This window comes from Erinaceus europaeus, chromosome 1 (assembly GCF_950295315.1).
Source record: "Erinaceus europaeus chromosome 1, mEriEur2.1, whole genome shotgun sequence".
Lineage (NCBI taxonomy): Eukaryota > Metazoa > Chordata > Mammalia > Eulipotyphla > Erinaceidae > Erinaceus > Erinaceus europaeus.
Window position 1 is genome coordinate 46,236,031 of NC_080162.1, and position 16,190 is coordinate 46,252,220.

General features: G+C 42.9%; 1 pseudogene; it reads left to right on the forward strand.

Annotated features, from left to right (window-relative positions):
* LOC103122708 (succinate dehydrogenase [ubiquinone] flavoprotein subunit, mitochondrial-like) overlaps positions 1-16,190 on the forward strand; it is a 170,161-nt pseudogene that overhangs the window by 28,201 nt on the left and 125,770 nt on the right.

Here is a 16,190-nt window from a genome sequence, read left to right on the forward strand (position 1 = left end):
TCATGGCTATCTCTGGATGGTAAGAAAGCCGGTGAGTTTTATTTTCCTTTCTTGGCAAATGCGCCTTTTCTAAATTATCTCCAATGAATATGCATTGACTTGTAATCAGATAAGTTTCTGCTATTTAAAGAACTCTATGGATGAGTTGGAGGACCCTTGTGGGTAACCGTGTTGGTATCTGAGGCTAAATTTCAGAAAAGCATGTCCGGGGCAAGGTGGCGTTGCTGATTCATGGATGTTCACTCTGCAACTTGGCCCTTCTGACTTCATTTCCTCATTGGTAACACAGAGCTCACAGCCCTGTGGGTCTGTGCCATGATAGCCTTTCCAGGCTTTGCCAGTGCCAGGCAATTCTCATACTAAACATTTCTGACACACTCACCCATCTCAACTCCTCATAAGCCCACCGCATCAGACATTGAGTCTTAGGGAGGAGACGTCATTTTGCCCAAGATGGCACCCACAGTATGTAAATCAGGGCTCAACCCAAAAGATATTTGACTCCCCAAAACCTCTCCTTAACTTTCACTCTGCACAGCTCTACTACATGACTCCACACATGACCAGCCTCTCAAAAAGCAAGTTAAAGACTCAGTGATACAATGGACTCCTTTGTGAATCCCTACAAGAGCTGGCCCTCAATGTGGATCAACAATGGTAGGGAATGTTCCATTCTCCAAAGGGAAGTTGGGCAACATACTCTACCATCCTAGGAAAACGGGTCCTGAAATTAGTGCAGCCTGGAATGTTCCTAGCCATGTAGCCTAACCACAGAGGTTACAGAGGCTCCTGTGCTGAATAAGGAACCCAGATCAGATCCATGGGTTTTACAGTTAACAATATTTATACACTTTCCCCATATTTGGGAGCTACTCTCCTCCTTGATCCAGCCTTCTAGTCCTTTTTCCAACTATGACACCATCTCCCCAGATAATACCTTGGGTTCACCTGGATGTTAGCTGTCAGGCACAGGCAAAAACTAGTTAGGTCATGGGCCCCTTGGAATATACCTAAAATAGATCTAATAGCTTTTTCCAAAATGGAAACTCCAAATACTCCAAATCTTCATCTGCAATATTCTTGCCTTTAAGTTCATGATTAGTCAACAATTTTTTCTGCTTTATATATTAACCCTTTTTCAGCCATCAGGTTCCAGATCCTACCATGATGCTGACCTGACTTCTGTGGGCAGACAACCCCACCAATGTATCCTGGAATCCCACCTCCCCAGAGCCCTGCCCCACTAGGGAAAGAGAGACAGGCTGGGAGTATGGATCGACCTGCCAAGGTCCATGTTCAGCAGGGAAGCAATTAAAGAAGCCAGACCTTCCTCCTTCTGCACCTCATAATGACCCTGGGTCCATACTCCCAGAGGGATAAAGAATAGGAGAGCTTTTCGGGGGGGGGGGGGGGGAAGGAGGTGGGATAGGGAGTTCTGGTGGTGGGAATTGTATAGAATTGTACCCCTCTTATCCTATGGTCTTGTCAATATCTCAATTTTATAAATAAAAAATTAAGAAAAAAAAGACTCAGTGATAGCACTTCTGCTGTTCCTGCTCACAGGTAAGATACTTGCAAAGACTTCCCTGATGGGGAAGGTGAATGGAGATGTTGTTGTACAATCTCCTGGAGCTCTTCAGGCATAAACAGCTCTTCTTACTTATTTCCCTCTTCCCTTTCAAGATCCAGAGAATCTGGGCTCAGATAGCTGACTCCAGAAGCTGCCTTCCTGCACCCTCCCAGACAGGAGTTAAAGGTCAGGTTCAGTCAAACCAGCCTGCGATAGAAGCCCCTGGTGCCTCTAGCCCTTGCCGCCCCATAGTATCAATTTGAAGTTGTGACCCTGCAGAGGCAGGGCTACCAGAGTTAGCAGATATCCTAGTACAAGTATATTCCATTAATAGTAAGTACACTACCACTCCTAGTGGCCATTTCCCCCTTTTTTTTTTTTTTCTTTTTTCTATTTTACTTGCTAGGACAGAGAGCAATAAAGAGGAAAGAGGGAGATAGAGAGGGATCAAGAAAGAAAGGCACCTTCAGATGTGCTTCCTCTGCAGGTGGGGAGGAGGAGCTGAAACCCAGGTCCTTGTGCATGGTGACGTGTGCATTCAACCAGATGTACCACTGCCCAGTGCCCTAAAAATAAAAAATGTTCATTATAAAAAAAGGTCAAAATTAATTAAAGTTTTAAAAATTATTCATTATCTATTTGCAGTTCCAATTAGCCTGGGCTTCCTGTGTCTTAAGAATAACCTCTCACATGTAGGAAAAGGGTGAAGGCTGCAGAACTGACCTTTCAACATGACCAGTCTACTGAAAGAGGTCACAGTGACTCTTCTGTATCTGTGCTGGGTGCGGAATCCACTCTAAGTCAGCACCCTCCCCCCAACCTTTCTTCAAGACACATTTTTCACATCCTCATCCTGCATAACGTCTTTCCCTGACTCCCCATTAGCTGACCTTAAGTCTGAACTCTTTTGCTAGGCCAGTCCTCTGTACTTCTGTACTCCTGAACTAGCCCCAGAGAAGGGTTGAACAGGATGGCCAGATATACCGTCAGCAGGATGATAATCCAGCTTCCGAAGCCATTTTGTTGCTACATGGAAGGAGGTCACACCCAACTGCTTTCACTCCCCACCATCTGAGCCTCTGCCCACTCCCTCCTATGCCCACTGGCTCCACTAGCTCAGCTGTCCTTTATTCACAGTAAAAACATTCACCTCCCTGGACTGTACTGCCATCACCTCCAGAACCCTGCTATTGTGGACCCTCCCAGCATCAGGTAAGGGGAACCATTTCTAGTGCTAAAAAGGAAAGACCCAGAATGCCAGGGCAGGTGGGCTGACTCCCAGCACCCCTTCCCCCCAAGTGTGACCGTCTGCTGAGACTGTTATTTGCCTGGCCCCTTCAATAGCTGTGCTCCCCATATGGGAGGGACAGTGACTTGGTTCCTGTCTATCTTAGTGTCTGGCAATACCTATCAACAGACATGTATCAAGTTCTTGCTGTATTCCAGGTACTTTCTGAATGTTTTTACATGTTCAACTCAGTTCCCACAACTATCCCATGGGTTGCATATCTACTGTGTCCCCTGTTTCACAGAGGAAGAACCTGAGGCTCAGAAAGGCTAAATTAGTAGCTTAAGTGGCATAGCCAGGGGTAGAGCTGGGAGTGAAGCCTCAGGGACCCAGTGCCCAACTACACTCACAGCCTCCCCATGAAGGCTGTGTTTGACCAATTACCTGCTCATTTATGGTTGAAAAATAGAGTTTTTCTCTGTGACTTAGCAAGACAGTGAGCAGAAGCCTGTGAGCTGTGGAAGTGAGTAAACAGAGGCACAGAAGCACCCACTCCCCCACCCTCCCCCCACACAGAGATCGATTCTGGCATCAGAATGCACCCCCATCCCTGAGTGTCAGGACCAGCAGTGTTCTTTCCCATAAAGCAATCTGAGGTCCAGAACACTTCATCTAATCATTGCTCACCACACCGGGCAAACAATAAGCCTTAATCACAACAGCAACACAACTGAAAGCATTAGGGTCCCTGCAGAGGGATGGTTCCACACACCTACCACCCAAAACGTTACTTTAGTACATTTCCATCCTGTTGTCAGTGAGTTCCAAAACAATGAAATGACTGTCCCATCCCAGGGCCCTGTGGCTTCCAGGTGACAGAGCTGGGATAGGAGCCCCATCTGTGTTTCTGGCCACACACTCAACACCCACGTTCTGCTGCCCCTCTGAAACAAAGGCTTCCACTTACTAACAGAAAATGTCACAGGGCTGGGCAGTGGTGCACTCAGTTGAACATACATGTTGCCATGTACAAGGGCCCGAGTTCATGTTCCTGGTCCCCACTTGCAAGGGAAAGCTTCACTAGGGGTTAGAGTGTGTCAAGTGTCTCCCTTTCTCTTTCTCTCCCTCTCTCTCTCTCTTTCCCTTTTCCCTCTCAATTTCTCTTTGTCTTTATTCAAAAGTAAGTAAATGATTAGAAAGAAATAAAGAAAAGAAGGGGAAAAGGAAGGAAGGAAGGAAGGAAGGAAGGAAGGAAGGAAGGAAGGTCAAAAAAACACTGCAAATGTCTGCAAGCAAACTTCCACCAGAGCTCTCCCCTGTGAGTTTCTGTTGCTCCCCAGTTCACCCGCATCCTGCTCATTTCTATTCATGCTGCACAACAGGCTTCCCCAGGGAGACACAGTGACACAACTTTTCCCTCTGTCCCCAGAGACTACCATGTGTCATCAGGAAGCTGCAGTTCTTCCCAGAAGGATCTCTACCAAAACTGACTGACCTCTATTCATACCACATATCCCAAGACAAGGACTGGAGCCAACTGAAGCAGACAAGCAAATGTTGCCCTCCTCCAATAACTGGTGGCCAGTGGACAGCTGTGTTGGGTGCTGGCACACACGGATTGTCAGGACCAAGTCACAGCCCACTGACTGGTGCAGGGAGAGGGCAGAAAACAGAGGAAATAAATAACAGGGCAGTGGTGAACCCATAATAATATGTGCTGGGTGCTATGGAGGCCCACAGAAGGACCCCTTTCCACTTGGGGTAAATAGAAGTAAGACCTAAGGTGGGACATGAAAGGAGAAGTGGAATAGCCAGGAAAAGAGGGCCTGCGGTGGAGAGGGAGAAAAAACAGCTCATACAGAGGTAAGCACACCAGTGCAAGGGAAGTCTGCTCTGAGAACATATACTCCTCAGCCTCTCCCCAGGCAGGAAGTCTGGGCAATGAAAGGGAGGGTGAGAGGACTTGACCTTGAGGGTCATGGGGGGAGGCAATTAAGGAGACAAATTACTGCTCCAGGCAGATCCAATACACAACCTTTTTCTGGTTCCTGGCAGCTGCACAGCACCTCATGGTGACTTCAGATTTCTGGGCTCTTCAGCAATAACCACCAAGAAGATTTTAAAAAGTAGAGGTTTTGATTGTTTCCTAAGAGGTTGGAGGGAAAGGTGAAAGAAACTGCCTGCCTAGACTAAACTGATAGACTCGAAAATTAGAGCATTCAGTACAAAAGGAAACATTGAGGGAACTTCCGGAGGTGGGGCTATGGAGCAGCAGCTGCTGTGTTTCTCTCCTCTCCTCTCCTGGGTCAACTAGGAAAACCAAAGGAGATCATCTATGGCCTATGACCAACCGCAACAAGGATTAGAACGACTTGAGGAACCCACCAAATCACCAGTGAGTGCAAACATGTGTGGCTCGTGGACAGAGAGGAAACCAGGGAGAGATTAAGTGGCTGTTAACAGTCTGGCAGTTTACCAGTGGAGACACCACCTCCAGTCTGTTTCACCAACAAAAAGATGGCTGAAGGGAGTGAATCCTACCTTGAGCTAAAAGGGTCTTGGGAAAACCCCTAGTGCCAGGAGGCAGAGAAAGAAAAGGTTAATGGGCTGTCTGTCAAGGGTGGGACTTTGAGAACACAGCCACAGAACCCCTGTTCTGGCCATCATCAGGTCTCCCCAGGACCCTTGGAAAACTATCTGCTCAAAATTAAATAAAAAGACAGTATGTCATCATCATTTCCCCTTAAAATGGAGGTGAGGACACACCTAGAAAAAAAGTGACAACTATCTTGTGACTGAGATGGCAAATCTGAGGACAAGAGGCCAAGCCAGAAAAGTGTCTGGGAGAAGGCCTGGTGGTGATGTTCCTTTAGCTACTCTTCTCAGGGGCTTTCTTCTGGTGACCAGACACATCCCAACAAATATGCTTTTCTCCTCGTTAAATGCCACCAGTCAATCAATAAATAGGACAAACTATTTCCATAGTCTAGGAGGGCAGGTCTCCCTACTGACTCAACAGAAAGGTTCCTTATCTCTAGAGATATAATATCATGTTCAATCCAGGTGTGCCTAGAGTCTGAGAGGTTCAAGCTCCAAGGCAGGGCTTTTGCCTTTCCTTATTTGGAGGTCTCAGCCATTGATCCAAGGCATTCAAGTCTGTGTTCACAACTTCACAGCCCGTATCCATGGCTGATCAGATACCAACTGTCCTCAGTTTCATACCTCCTTCACAGAGCTCATGGAACCTCATGAGCTTCTGTGAAGGGCGCTTTGCAGGCATGATAGTTGGTGAGGCTTTGGCCAGATCCCTCTCCTCCTCCTCCAGTCAGTCCTCCATCACTCTCCTTTCAGCATCCACACACAAAACTCTGAGCCCAGCAGAGGATAAGAGGACATAGAGTGCTTCCTCCATTTCTCATGACTTTGTCTCATTGAACAGATACTCACCATAACATCACAGAAAGTAACAGTGGGAGGGACACAGGAGTAGGCTGGGGAGATAAAGCCCCTTCATTTCTCAGAAGAGAATATTGAGGAAGTGTTGGCAAATATTCCTGCTATGACTTAAAGTCCAGTTCTTCATAGGAATAGAAAAAAAAATCTTCTGAGTCAATAAAATAGCATAATAGTTATGCAAAATACTCTCATGCCTGAAGCTCCAAGGTACCAGGTTCAAGCCCCAGCACCACCTTAAGGACTCCTGAAACATCCACTCAGCACTCCTAGTGATCCTGAGCTGGGTCCCACTACTACTCCCTTTGTATAAATAAGGGAAACTGAGGCTCAGAAAGTCTGTCATTTGTCCAATGACTGATTCCAAGATCAGTGAGTGGCCTTCCTAACATCTTTAATATATATCTTCACTATATACCATCTATCCTATATAACATATAATATTATATATGTAATATATATGTGTAACATTATATATCTTTATTATATAACAATTTTACTATATGGAACCCAAGAACCAGCCCCATTCATAAAACCATGATTCTTTCCTGGAAAAGAATCCTGCAGAAAATCTGAAGCAAGGGTCATGAGATGTAAGTGTATATGCAGTCGATCCCGGGCTTCTTCTGTAGAGTGCTCTTCTGCCCCATGAACAGAGTCTGCCACTTATTGTGACTCAGGACAAGTGGCTACAGCTCTCTGAGCACCCTTCTCTGCAGAGTGGAGGTGACATTGTGCCTTTCTTAAGGGCTGTGGTGAGGCATCCATGAGGCAATGCACAGAGATGGCTGAGCAGAGCAGTTGTGTAGCAAACACTCCATAAATGTCACCTGCTATTGTCTTTATATCTTACCCAGACCTGCCTGCATCTTGTCACTTGTCATCCAAGGTACTGCCAACACCTAAGAGCATCTATTCTCTCAATATTTATCTGTCTCCTGGTAGAACAGAGAGCATTCACGGCCAAAGCTGGGGAGGGGCTACAGTAATTGAGTCTGGTAGCAAGGCCACTTACCCAGCACTGTCTTTCCATTCCAGAGAAGACAAATGAAAACTCAAAGTGACCCTAACTGATCTCCTGCCAGAAACATCTCCTTGGCTCATTTCTACAAAGCACTCTCACCAAATATCACCTGTCAGAAGGGCCCTGAGTTGAGGCACTGGCATGGCTTTCAATGATTGACCATCCACAAATGTCTCCCTGGGCCCAAGGCCACAAGAATTCATCATAGATGATGATGTTTACTTTATCTTCCTTGGACAGGAGGTTATAGAGACCTGGAAATAAAGTCTCCCTTGCCATTCCATTAGTAAGAATGTTTCAGTATATATATTAAAAGAATCAGGGCCCACAAAAAAACCTGGAGATGGATGTTTACAATAGCTTTATTCGGAACTGCCCAGATTTAGAAGCAACCAAGATGTCTTTATCCTGAAGATGAACAGATAAACTGGTGCTTTCGGACAATGGAATTCTATTCAATGTGATATTAAGTCCATATAACTAATCAAAAAAAGTCAATCTGAAAAATATACATACTATACAATTCCAACTATAACCTTATGGTAAAGAAAGATACAGCTTTTAAAAAAAAAAGATGTTTGCCAGGACTTAGGGGAAGGAGGATGAATAGGCAGGATACAGATGATTTCTAGGGCAGTAAAACTAATCAATATAATCTGATAATGGTAGACTCATTTATTTATACATTTGTGAAAACCCATAAGCTGTACAACACCAAGACTGAGCCCTGGGGGCCTGGCAGCTGTTCACCTCGTTGAACACATACATTATCATGCACTAGGACCCAGTTTCAAGCCCTCAGCACCCACCTGCAGGGGGAAAGCTTACAAGCAGTGAAACTGGGGAATGGTGGGAAAAGGGAGTAGTTGCTTAATGGGTATAGTGGTTTTTAGATCAGGAGATAACAATGTTTTAGAACTAGATAGAAATGATCACTCAACATTACTGAATGTACATTTAAAATGATGTATGCTTTGTTGGGATTTTACCTGTTTTTTTAGAAAAGAAAGGGGAAAAAAGTAAAGGAAACAGAATATGGCTTGTCCCCCCCAAAATTAAAGGACCACTAAAGGATCAGATTGGGGGGTGGGGTTGGGAACCCTTGGGAATGGGGAGCAGCACTGAGTGGAGACTCTGCATGGCTTCATCCTCCCAGGTCAGCTTCCATTTTTGGTCCTTGAGTCAAAATCCTAGACAAATTCTAGCCCCATGCTCACCCTCATCTAAGACAGAGTAGGAGACCTCAATCTACATGCTCTTCAAACTGCACGAGAGATATAAGGAAACTAAGAATTTATTACCAGAAGAAGGGAAATTGGGCTAGGGAGATAACACAGCAGTTGTGCACGAGACTTTCCTGTCTGAGTCTCTGGGGTTCCAGGTGCAATCCCTGGCATCATCATAAGCCACAGTTGAGCAGTGTTCTAATCTCTCTCTCTCTCTGTCTGTCTCTCTGTCTCTCCATGTCTTACACCAAAATTAAGTAAATATATCTAAAAAATAAAAAAAGAGGAAGGGAGATGGCAACTGAGAAGATAAAATTTTTATTTTATTGGAGGTTAGTGATTTACAGTATGGTTATTGACATATGGCACATCAATGCCCCAACACCCTTTCCATTCCCTCCCAAATCCTCCCTCCCCAGGGTTTGCTTTGGTGCAGTACAACCTGCCCAGTCCAAGGTTTGCTTTGTGTTTTTCTTTCCTGGTTTGTTTCTTTCTTTTATTTATTTTTTATTTGTGATTAATAGGTTACATGATTATAAGATTACAGTATAGTTCTAAACCACACCCACTACCAAAGCTCTGTGTGCATACCTCCCAAAGGTAGCCACCATAGTTCTCACAAGTCTTAGAAACAGCTTGCTTGCCTCTGGGTTTTGGTTGTTGTTATTTTCTGCTGGTCCCTGTTTGGGTGCCAGATGCTGGGCTAGCCTCGTGGGCGGGAGACAGATGACCAGGGACTCATGGCTGAGCTGGGAAGCAGTGCAATGTTTATTGAGAAAAGAATCTGCATTTATAGTTTCCAGGAAGGAAGTGGTAGGGTGGAAAACAGAATGTGACTAGGAGAGGGGACGGAGCGAAAAGAGAGTGCGAACCAGTGGGATTAAACCAATGCCCTGCAGGCAGGGCAGATCTCAGGTAAAACAGTGATTATGTAAATACACCACAGCATTAAGCAATGCAAGTGAAACTAACGTGATGATCAAAACAGAAGGGGTCTTAGAAGCAGAATTAGAAGCAGACCAACAATTTTCAAGTTTTTGTATCCAATCTCTAGATGTATGAGTGAAATCATCTGGTAATTGTCTTCCATCTCTTTACTTATTTCACTAAGCATATTTACCTCCAGTCCCATCCATTCTGTCCAAAAGGACAAAATATAATTTTTTTTATTGCACAGTAGTATTCCATGGAATATATATCCCATAACTTCTTTAACTAGTCATCACTTGATGGGCATTTAGGCTGCTTCCACTCTTTGGTTGTTCTGAATAATGCAGCTATGAACATAGGTATCATGTGAATGCACATGTCCCCTTGAATTTGTATTTCTGTGTCCTCTAAATAAATGCCTAAGAGTGGTATTTCTAGATAATAAGATAATTTCATCTTTATTGTTTAAGGACTCTGCATACAGTCTTCCAAGGGGGTTGCACCAATTTGCATTCCCACTAGCACTGTAGCAGAGTTCTTTTTTCTTCACAACCTCACCAACACCTGCCATTTCCTGGTTTGTTGATGTAAGCCATTCTCTCAGGTGTGATATGGACTCTCAGTGTAGTTTTAATTAGTATTTATCTAATGATAAATGAAATGGAGCATTATTTTCATGAGTCTGTGGGCCATGTGTATCTCTTCTTTAAAAAAAGGTCTATTTAGATCTTTTGCCCACTTTTTTATTGCTTTTTTTTTACTTCTTTTGTAAACCTGTACCAATTCTGTATAGATGTTTAATATCAGTCACTTATCAGATATGTGATATGCAACTATCTGCTCCCATTTACTGGGTTGCCTGTAAACTATCTTTGTATAGTTTGCTTTTGATGTGTAGAAGCTTTTGGTTTCATGTAACCCCATTTATTTACTCTTATTTTCATTTCCCACATCCATGGGGTTGAATCTCCAAATACATTTTTGACATAAAGGTCCTGCAAAGTTTCGCCAATGTTTTCTTCTATGAATTTTAGATTTTCTGCTCTAATATCCAGATCTTTGATCCATTTTTATTTGACTTTGGTGTATGGTGTTAGCTTGTGGTCTAGTTTCACTTCCCTACATATTGCTGTCGAAGTTTCCTAACACCATTTATTGAAAAGACCTTCTTTCCCACATTGAATGGCTTTGGTCCATTTTATTTCTTAAGTTCTACTTAAAAGTGATATCATCTGGTATTTGTCTTTCTCTTTTTGATTTATATCACTTAACATAATACCTTCAAGTTCCACCAGGATAAAGCAAAGGAGATGAACTTACCATTTTTGATAGCTGAGTAGTATTACATTGAGTTTATATACCACAACTTTCTTAGTATCTGTCACTGGACATCTGGGTTGTTTCCAAGATTGGGATACTCATTTCTTATTTCACTTCACATAATCTCTTCTAAGTCCATTCATTTTGACCAGAATTACAATGATATCTCCCTTAATGACCAGGTAGAATCTCAGCTATTATTGTGTTACTGTCAATGTATCCCATGAGGTAGGTTAATCTCTGCTTCATTTATTTAAGGAGCACCCAAGCTGGGTGTATATTTATCAGTAATAGTTTTTTACCTTTGTTTTGGATAAATCCTTTAATCATTATTTATTTTTTATTTTATTTATTTTAAGGTCTATCATATCAGATATGAACATAGCTGTTCATGCCCTTTTTTGTGGTTCATTGGCTTGTATGCTAGTTTTCCATTCTTTCACTTTGAGTCTGTGTTTGTCTTGTTGAGTTAGGTGGGATTCCTACAGACAACATGTGTTTGGGTTGTATTATCTGATCCATCTTCCTATCCTGTGACTTTTAATAGGTGAATGCAGGCCATTGACATTTATTGATATTAGAGATTGAAGATATCTTAATGACATTATTGTAGACTTTTAGAGTGTTCTGTTTATAGTGATTTGAATGTTTATAGGGGAACTTTCAGAGCTTCTTGCAGGGCAGGCTTGCTGATAATTGATTCCTTCAACTATTGCTTGTCAGTGAAGGTTTTGATGCCTCCATCTAGTCTGAATGACAGTCTATCAGGATACAGTAGTCTTGGTTGAAAACCTTTCTCATTGAGCACTTAATAGATATCTTGCCATTCTCTTCTGGCTTTAAGTGTTTGTGTGGAGAAATCTGCTGCTAAACTTATGGGTTTTCCTCTGTAAGTGACTCTGTTTTTCTCTTGCAGCCTTCAGGATACTTTCTTTATTCTTATTCCTTTTCAGTCTAAATATGATGTGTCTTGGTGTCTTTAAGTCTGGCTTAATTCTGTTTGGGACCCTCTGAGCTTCTTGAACCTTTATGTCTGTAATGTTGTCTAGACTAGGGAACTTCTCATCTATTATGTCCTGTAGAATGCTTTCTTTTTCTCCCTCTCTTTTTTCCTCTGTTAAGCCAATAATGTGTATTATATTTCTTTTGAAATCACCCCATATGTCTTTGTTGTTGTTTTCAGTACCTCTTAACCTCTTTTTGAGATCTCTTCTTTATTAGTTTTCTCTAATTCATTCTCAATCTTGATAATTCTGTTTTCTGCCTCATTTATTCTATTTTCTCTCCCCTCTGTTGTTTTCTGTAGCTCAGCTATTGTTACCCTGTTCTAATGCTGTATTAGCTTGTTATTAGCTTGTGCTCTTAGCTGATCTATTTAGGCTTTCAGCTCTCTAATTACCTCAAGATAGTTAATGTTTTATTTCAGAGTCTCATTTGTTGTTTCTCCATTTCTGATTACTTTACTTTCAAACTCTTTCCTCACTCCTGTGACTAATTCCTCAATTAGTGTTTGGATGTTGACCTCATTCTTATGTGCTTCTAACTTCGGGGGTCTTTTAGCTGGGCTTTTGTCCTGGGTCATTTCTTCATTTCTCCAATGTTTCTTCTTGGTTTAACCATTGTATATAGTGTGTTATGAGGTCCTCTTAGTATTTTTCAGTCTGATGATCACTCTTTCCTGGATTGACTTGTGTCTAACTAAGGTACTTAAAGAGTTCACAGTTGTGTAAATTAACTGTTATTTCAATGTTATCTCAGTCTCTGAGTTGAAGCACAGTGGTTGTTAAACCCTGTATGTTCTTTTCCTTCCCTGTAGGCTATGGTAGCCTGAGGGCTTTTTAACTATAAGTAGATGTTTTAGCTTAACCACTCTCTCCTGACCAAGAGATAAAACAGGGTGGGGGAGAGATAGTGGTTATGCAAAGAGACTGTCACTCTCCAAGGGTCCAAAGCTCAGGCCCAATTCAGCTGCTCTGACCATGGTCAGAGCCAAGCCCGGAAGCACTCCTTGGCCTTATGAGTTTAAAAAAAAAAAAATCCCGTTTGTACTCTGTGGGTCCTGAAGCAATGATTCAAGAGTTGCCCCAATTCATCAGGAGAACAATGTGGAAAGGCTGCCACTATACAGCCCTATTTCCAGACCACTGGGATTGTATGTCTTCTCCTGAGTTGCCTGATCAGGTCTTTCCCCCAATGTCAGCACAAGGCTCTGGGCTGCTGCTCCAGCCTCCAAAAGACAGTAGCAATGGAGACTCACAGTTCCAATTGGTGAGCCTTAGGGGATCTTCTCCTCCCTTCAGCAGTTTTTTTTTTTTTTTTGTTAAATATCAAACTGGAGGTGGTGCCTCAACTGGTAAACTGTTAAACTGTTACCAGTTGCTCCCAAGTAGATATAGGCTTTTAGCCCCAGAAGTCTCTCCTTAGGCCACTCTCTATCCATAAGCCACATGTGTTTGAACTCACCAGTGACTTGATGGATTCACAAAGTGGTTCTAATCTTATCCTTTTGAGTTCTCAGGTAATTTTCATTGCTATTCCTAGTTGACCAGGGAGAAGAGAGGAGAAAGGAGAAAAATACAGCTGCTGCTACTCTGTCTCAAGAATGAACTCTTAATCGTTATTTAGTATCTATCTCTGTCCCTATGAAAACAGCAGTTCCATTATCTTCTCTGTGTTTTGGATTGGAACACCTTGCTCCAGCCTTTCCCTCTAAGCCTCTGCTTGTCTTATATGGAATTGAAGTTTCTTGTTTGCATAGTATAGACAAATACTATGGTGTGTGTGTGTGTGTGTGTGTGTGTGTGTGTGTGTGTGTGTGTGTGTGTGTGTGTGTGTGTGTGTTTTCCCTAATCTATCTAGCCATTCTGTGAGAAAAGACCTCTCTTTCTACAGAGGGCAATATTTTTCATGATCAGCTGAAGGTGGGGTCAGAACCATTTGACCCAGTGGACTGGAAGTGGAAGGGATAGATGTCCCCCCCCCCCCCCCGCCACCAAGGGAATGAAGAGTCTATTTCCAGAAGATGGAATGTGGGCTAGGCTGGCCAAAACAACAGATGGCCGTCCCAGATAATATCATCAGGAGGTTCCACAAACTGTGCTGACATGCTGTCAAATATCAGATCATTGGTTTCCCAGCAATCCCAAATTTCCCAGAATCACTTACAGCTTCCAGAAAAAGGATCCAGATCAGAAAGTGATTCAAGAACCCCAAATGAGCCATGATATATTTGACTTTGTTCCTTGGCTTGAAAGCAGGACCGTGATAATTTAAGTTTTATTTGCAACTCACTAGTCTTTTGCTGGCACTGTAATTATTTGGTCTGGAGGCTTCTTCAGTGCCAGGTTTTGGTTTTCCCCAGAAGCCTCCCTGGGGCATGGATGTAAACAGAAGGTTGTATGTAGATGAGCCAGAAACAGTAGAGCTGCTTCAGGGAGATAACCCAAGCTACTGCAGAACAAATGTACATAAAACTGGAGTGTCTTCCATCTTCATTCCATTTCCTGCTGGTACACCTCCACCTTCTGCTCCTTTACATCAGCACTTGTTGCAAATGACTTCATACTGCTTAGGTGTCATCTACCATCCCCATCACCTGCCAAGCCAACCCAGCACCTGACCCCATCCGTTCTCCCTTCTAAATCTTTTCTTGCCTATATATTTTTTCTACCACCATCTCCATGTTTCCCCTGCCTATGACATAACTTTCACTTATCTCCATACACACCCATGTAATCTCTTTCAGAAGTAAATCTGTTTCCATGATCCCCTCTTCTCCAACATTAACACACTCCAGTGGTTCCCACTGCCACCAGAAAAAAAAGTCCAAACTCCATGGCATGTCTCAGGAGAGCATCTATGACTTGACCATTAGCTCACTCATCTACCTCTCTGATACTGTCACAAATGAACCTTTTGGGATGCTCAGATATAGCTACATTCTCTCACCTCTCTGGGTCTTTGCATATACTATTCCCTATATCTAAAACATTTCTCTTACTTCCTTGACCTGATTACTATTCTTTTGGTTCTCAACAGAAACCACTGCCTGCAGAAATACTTGTTTCCCCTCTAGCAACTTCCTATGGCATGCTGCTCTCTACCAATCATAAGTAAACTGAAGTTCTTTATTTGCTGTAACATAAACACACACACTGCAGTAAATACTTTCTGGTGCAGGACCTTGACCAACATTTACTGTTTCCTCAGCACAGTGCTTGAAACATAATGGGCACCCAGAGAATATTTTCTAAATGACTTATCCAAGTATTATTGCTAGCTGACACTTTGTAGTTTCTTATTGTCATAACATACACAGAAAAGTGCATTAAGTCGTAAGTCTACAGGTACTGGATCATCACAAAGTGAGTACAAGTGTGTAACCACAACTCCATTAAAAATGTAGAACATGAATCCCCAAAGGTTTATAATGGTCATTGGAAAGGAAGAGCACAGGACTCTCATGTCTGAAGCTCCTAATTAGAGACCTGGTACCACATGTGCCAGAATAAGTTTCTTAAGTTCGGGCAGGGGGGTTGGGGGGAGAAAGTCAGTCTAATACGAGTTAAGTACAAAACAGATCTTTTAAAAAGTCCTACAGGAGATGGTACAGTGGAAAAAGCTTTTGACTATTAAGTATACGGTCCTGAGTTCAACACTCCAGCATCCCATGTGCCACCATGATATCTCCCCAGTTCTTAAACCTTATAGATTTAGAAATTCTAAACAGGGAGTTGGGCGGTAGGCAGCGGGTTAAGCGCACGTGGCGCCAAGCACAAGGACCTGCAAGGATCCCAGTTCTAGCCCCTGGCTCCCCACCTGCAGGGGAGTCGCTTCACAGGCGGTGAAGCAGGTTTGCAGGTGTCTGTCTTTCTCTCTCCCTCTCGGTCTTCCCCTCCTCTCTCCACTTCTCTCTGTCCTATCCAACAATGACGACTCAACAACAATAATAACTACGACAACAATAAAAAAAAAAAACAAAGGCAACAAAAAAGAAAATTAATTAATTAAAAATAAATAAAATACTTTAAAAAAAAGAAAGGTTTAAACAACCTCTTCATAATAAGAGAGTATGAACAAATTGCAAGACTCAAAAGCAATACCTGGGGGTGTTGCACCTGATTGAATGCAGAGGTATCAAAAGCAATGTTGGATAGAGCAGAGAGAAATGGAGAGAGGAGGGGAAGTCAGAGAGGAGGAGAGAAAGACACCTGCAGACCTGCTTTACCACTTGTGAAGCGACTCTTCTGCAGATGGGGAGCCAAGGGCTGGAACCAGAATCCTTACATCGGTCCTTGAGCTTTGTGCCACCTGCGCTTAACCTGCTGCGCTACCGCCTGACTCCCTCCACTAGCAAATTTAGCATGAACAAAGTCAGACATGAAAAAATACTTAACTGTATTAATACAAAGCTACCTAATATATACATATAAATATAAT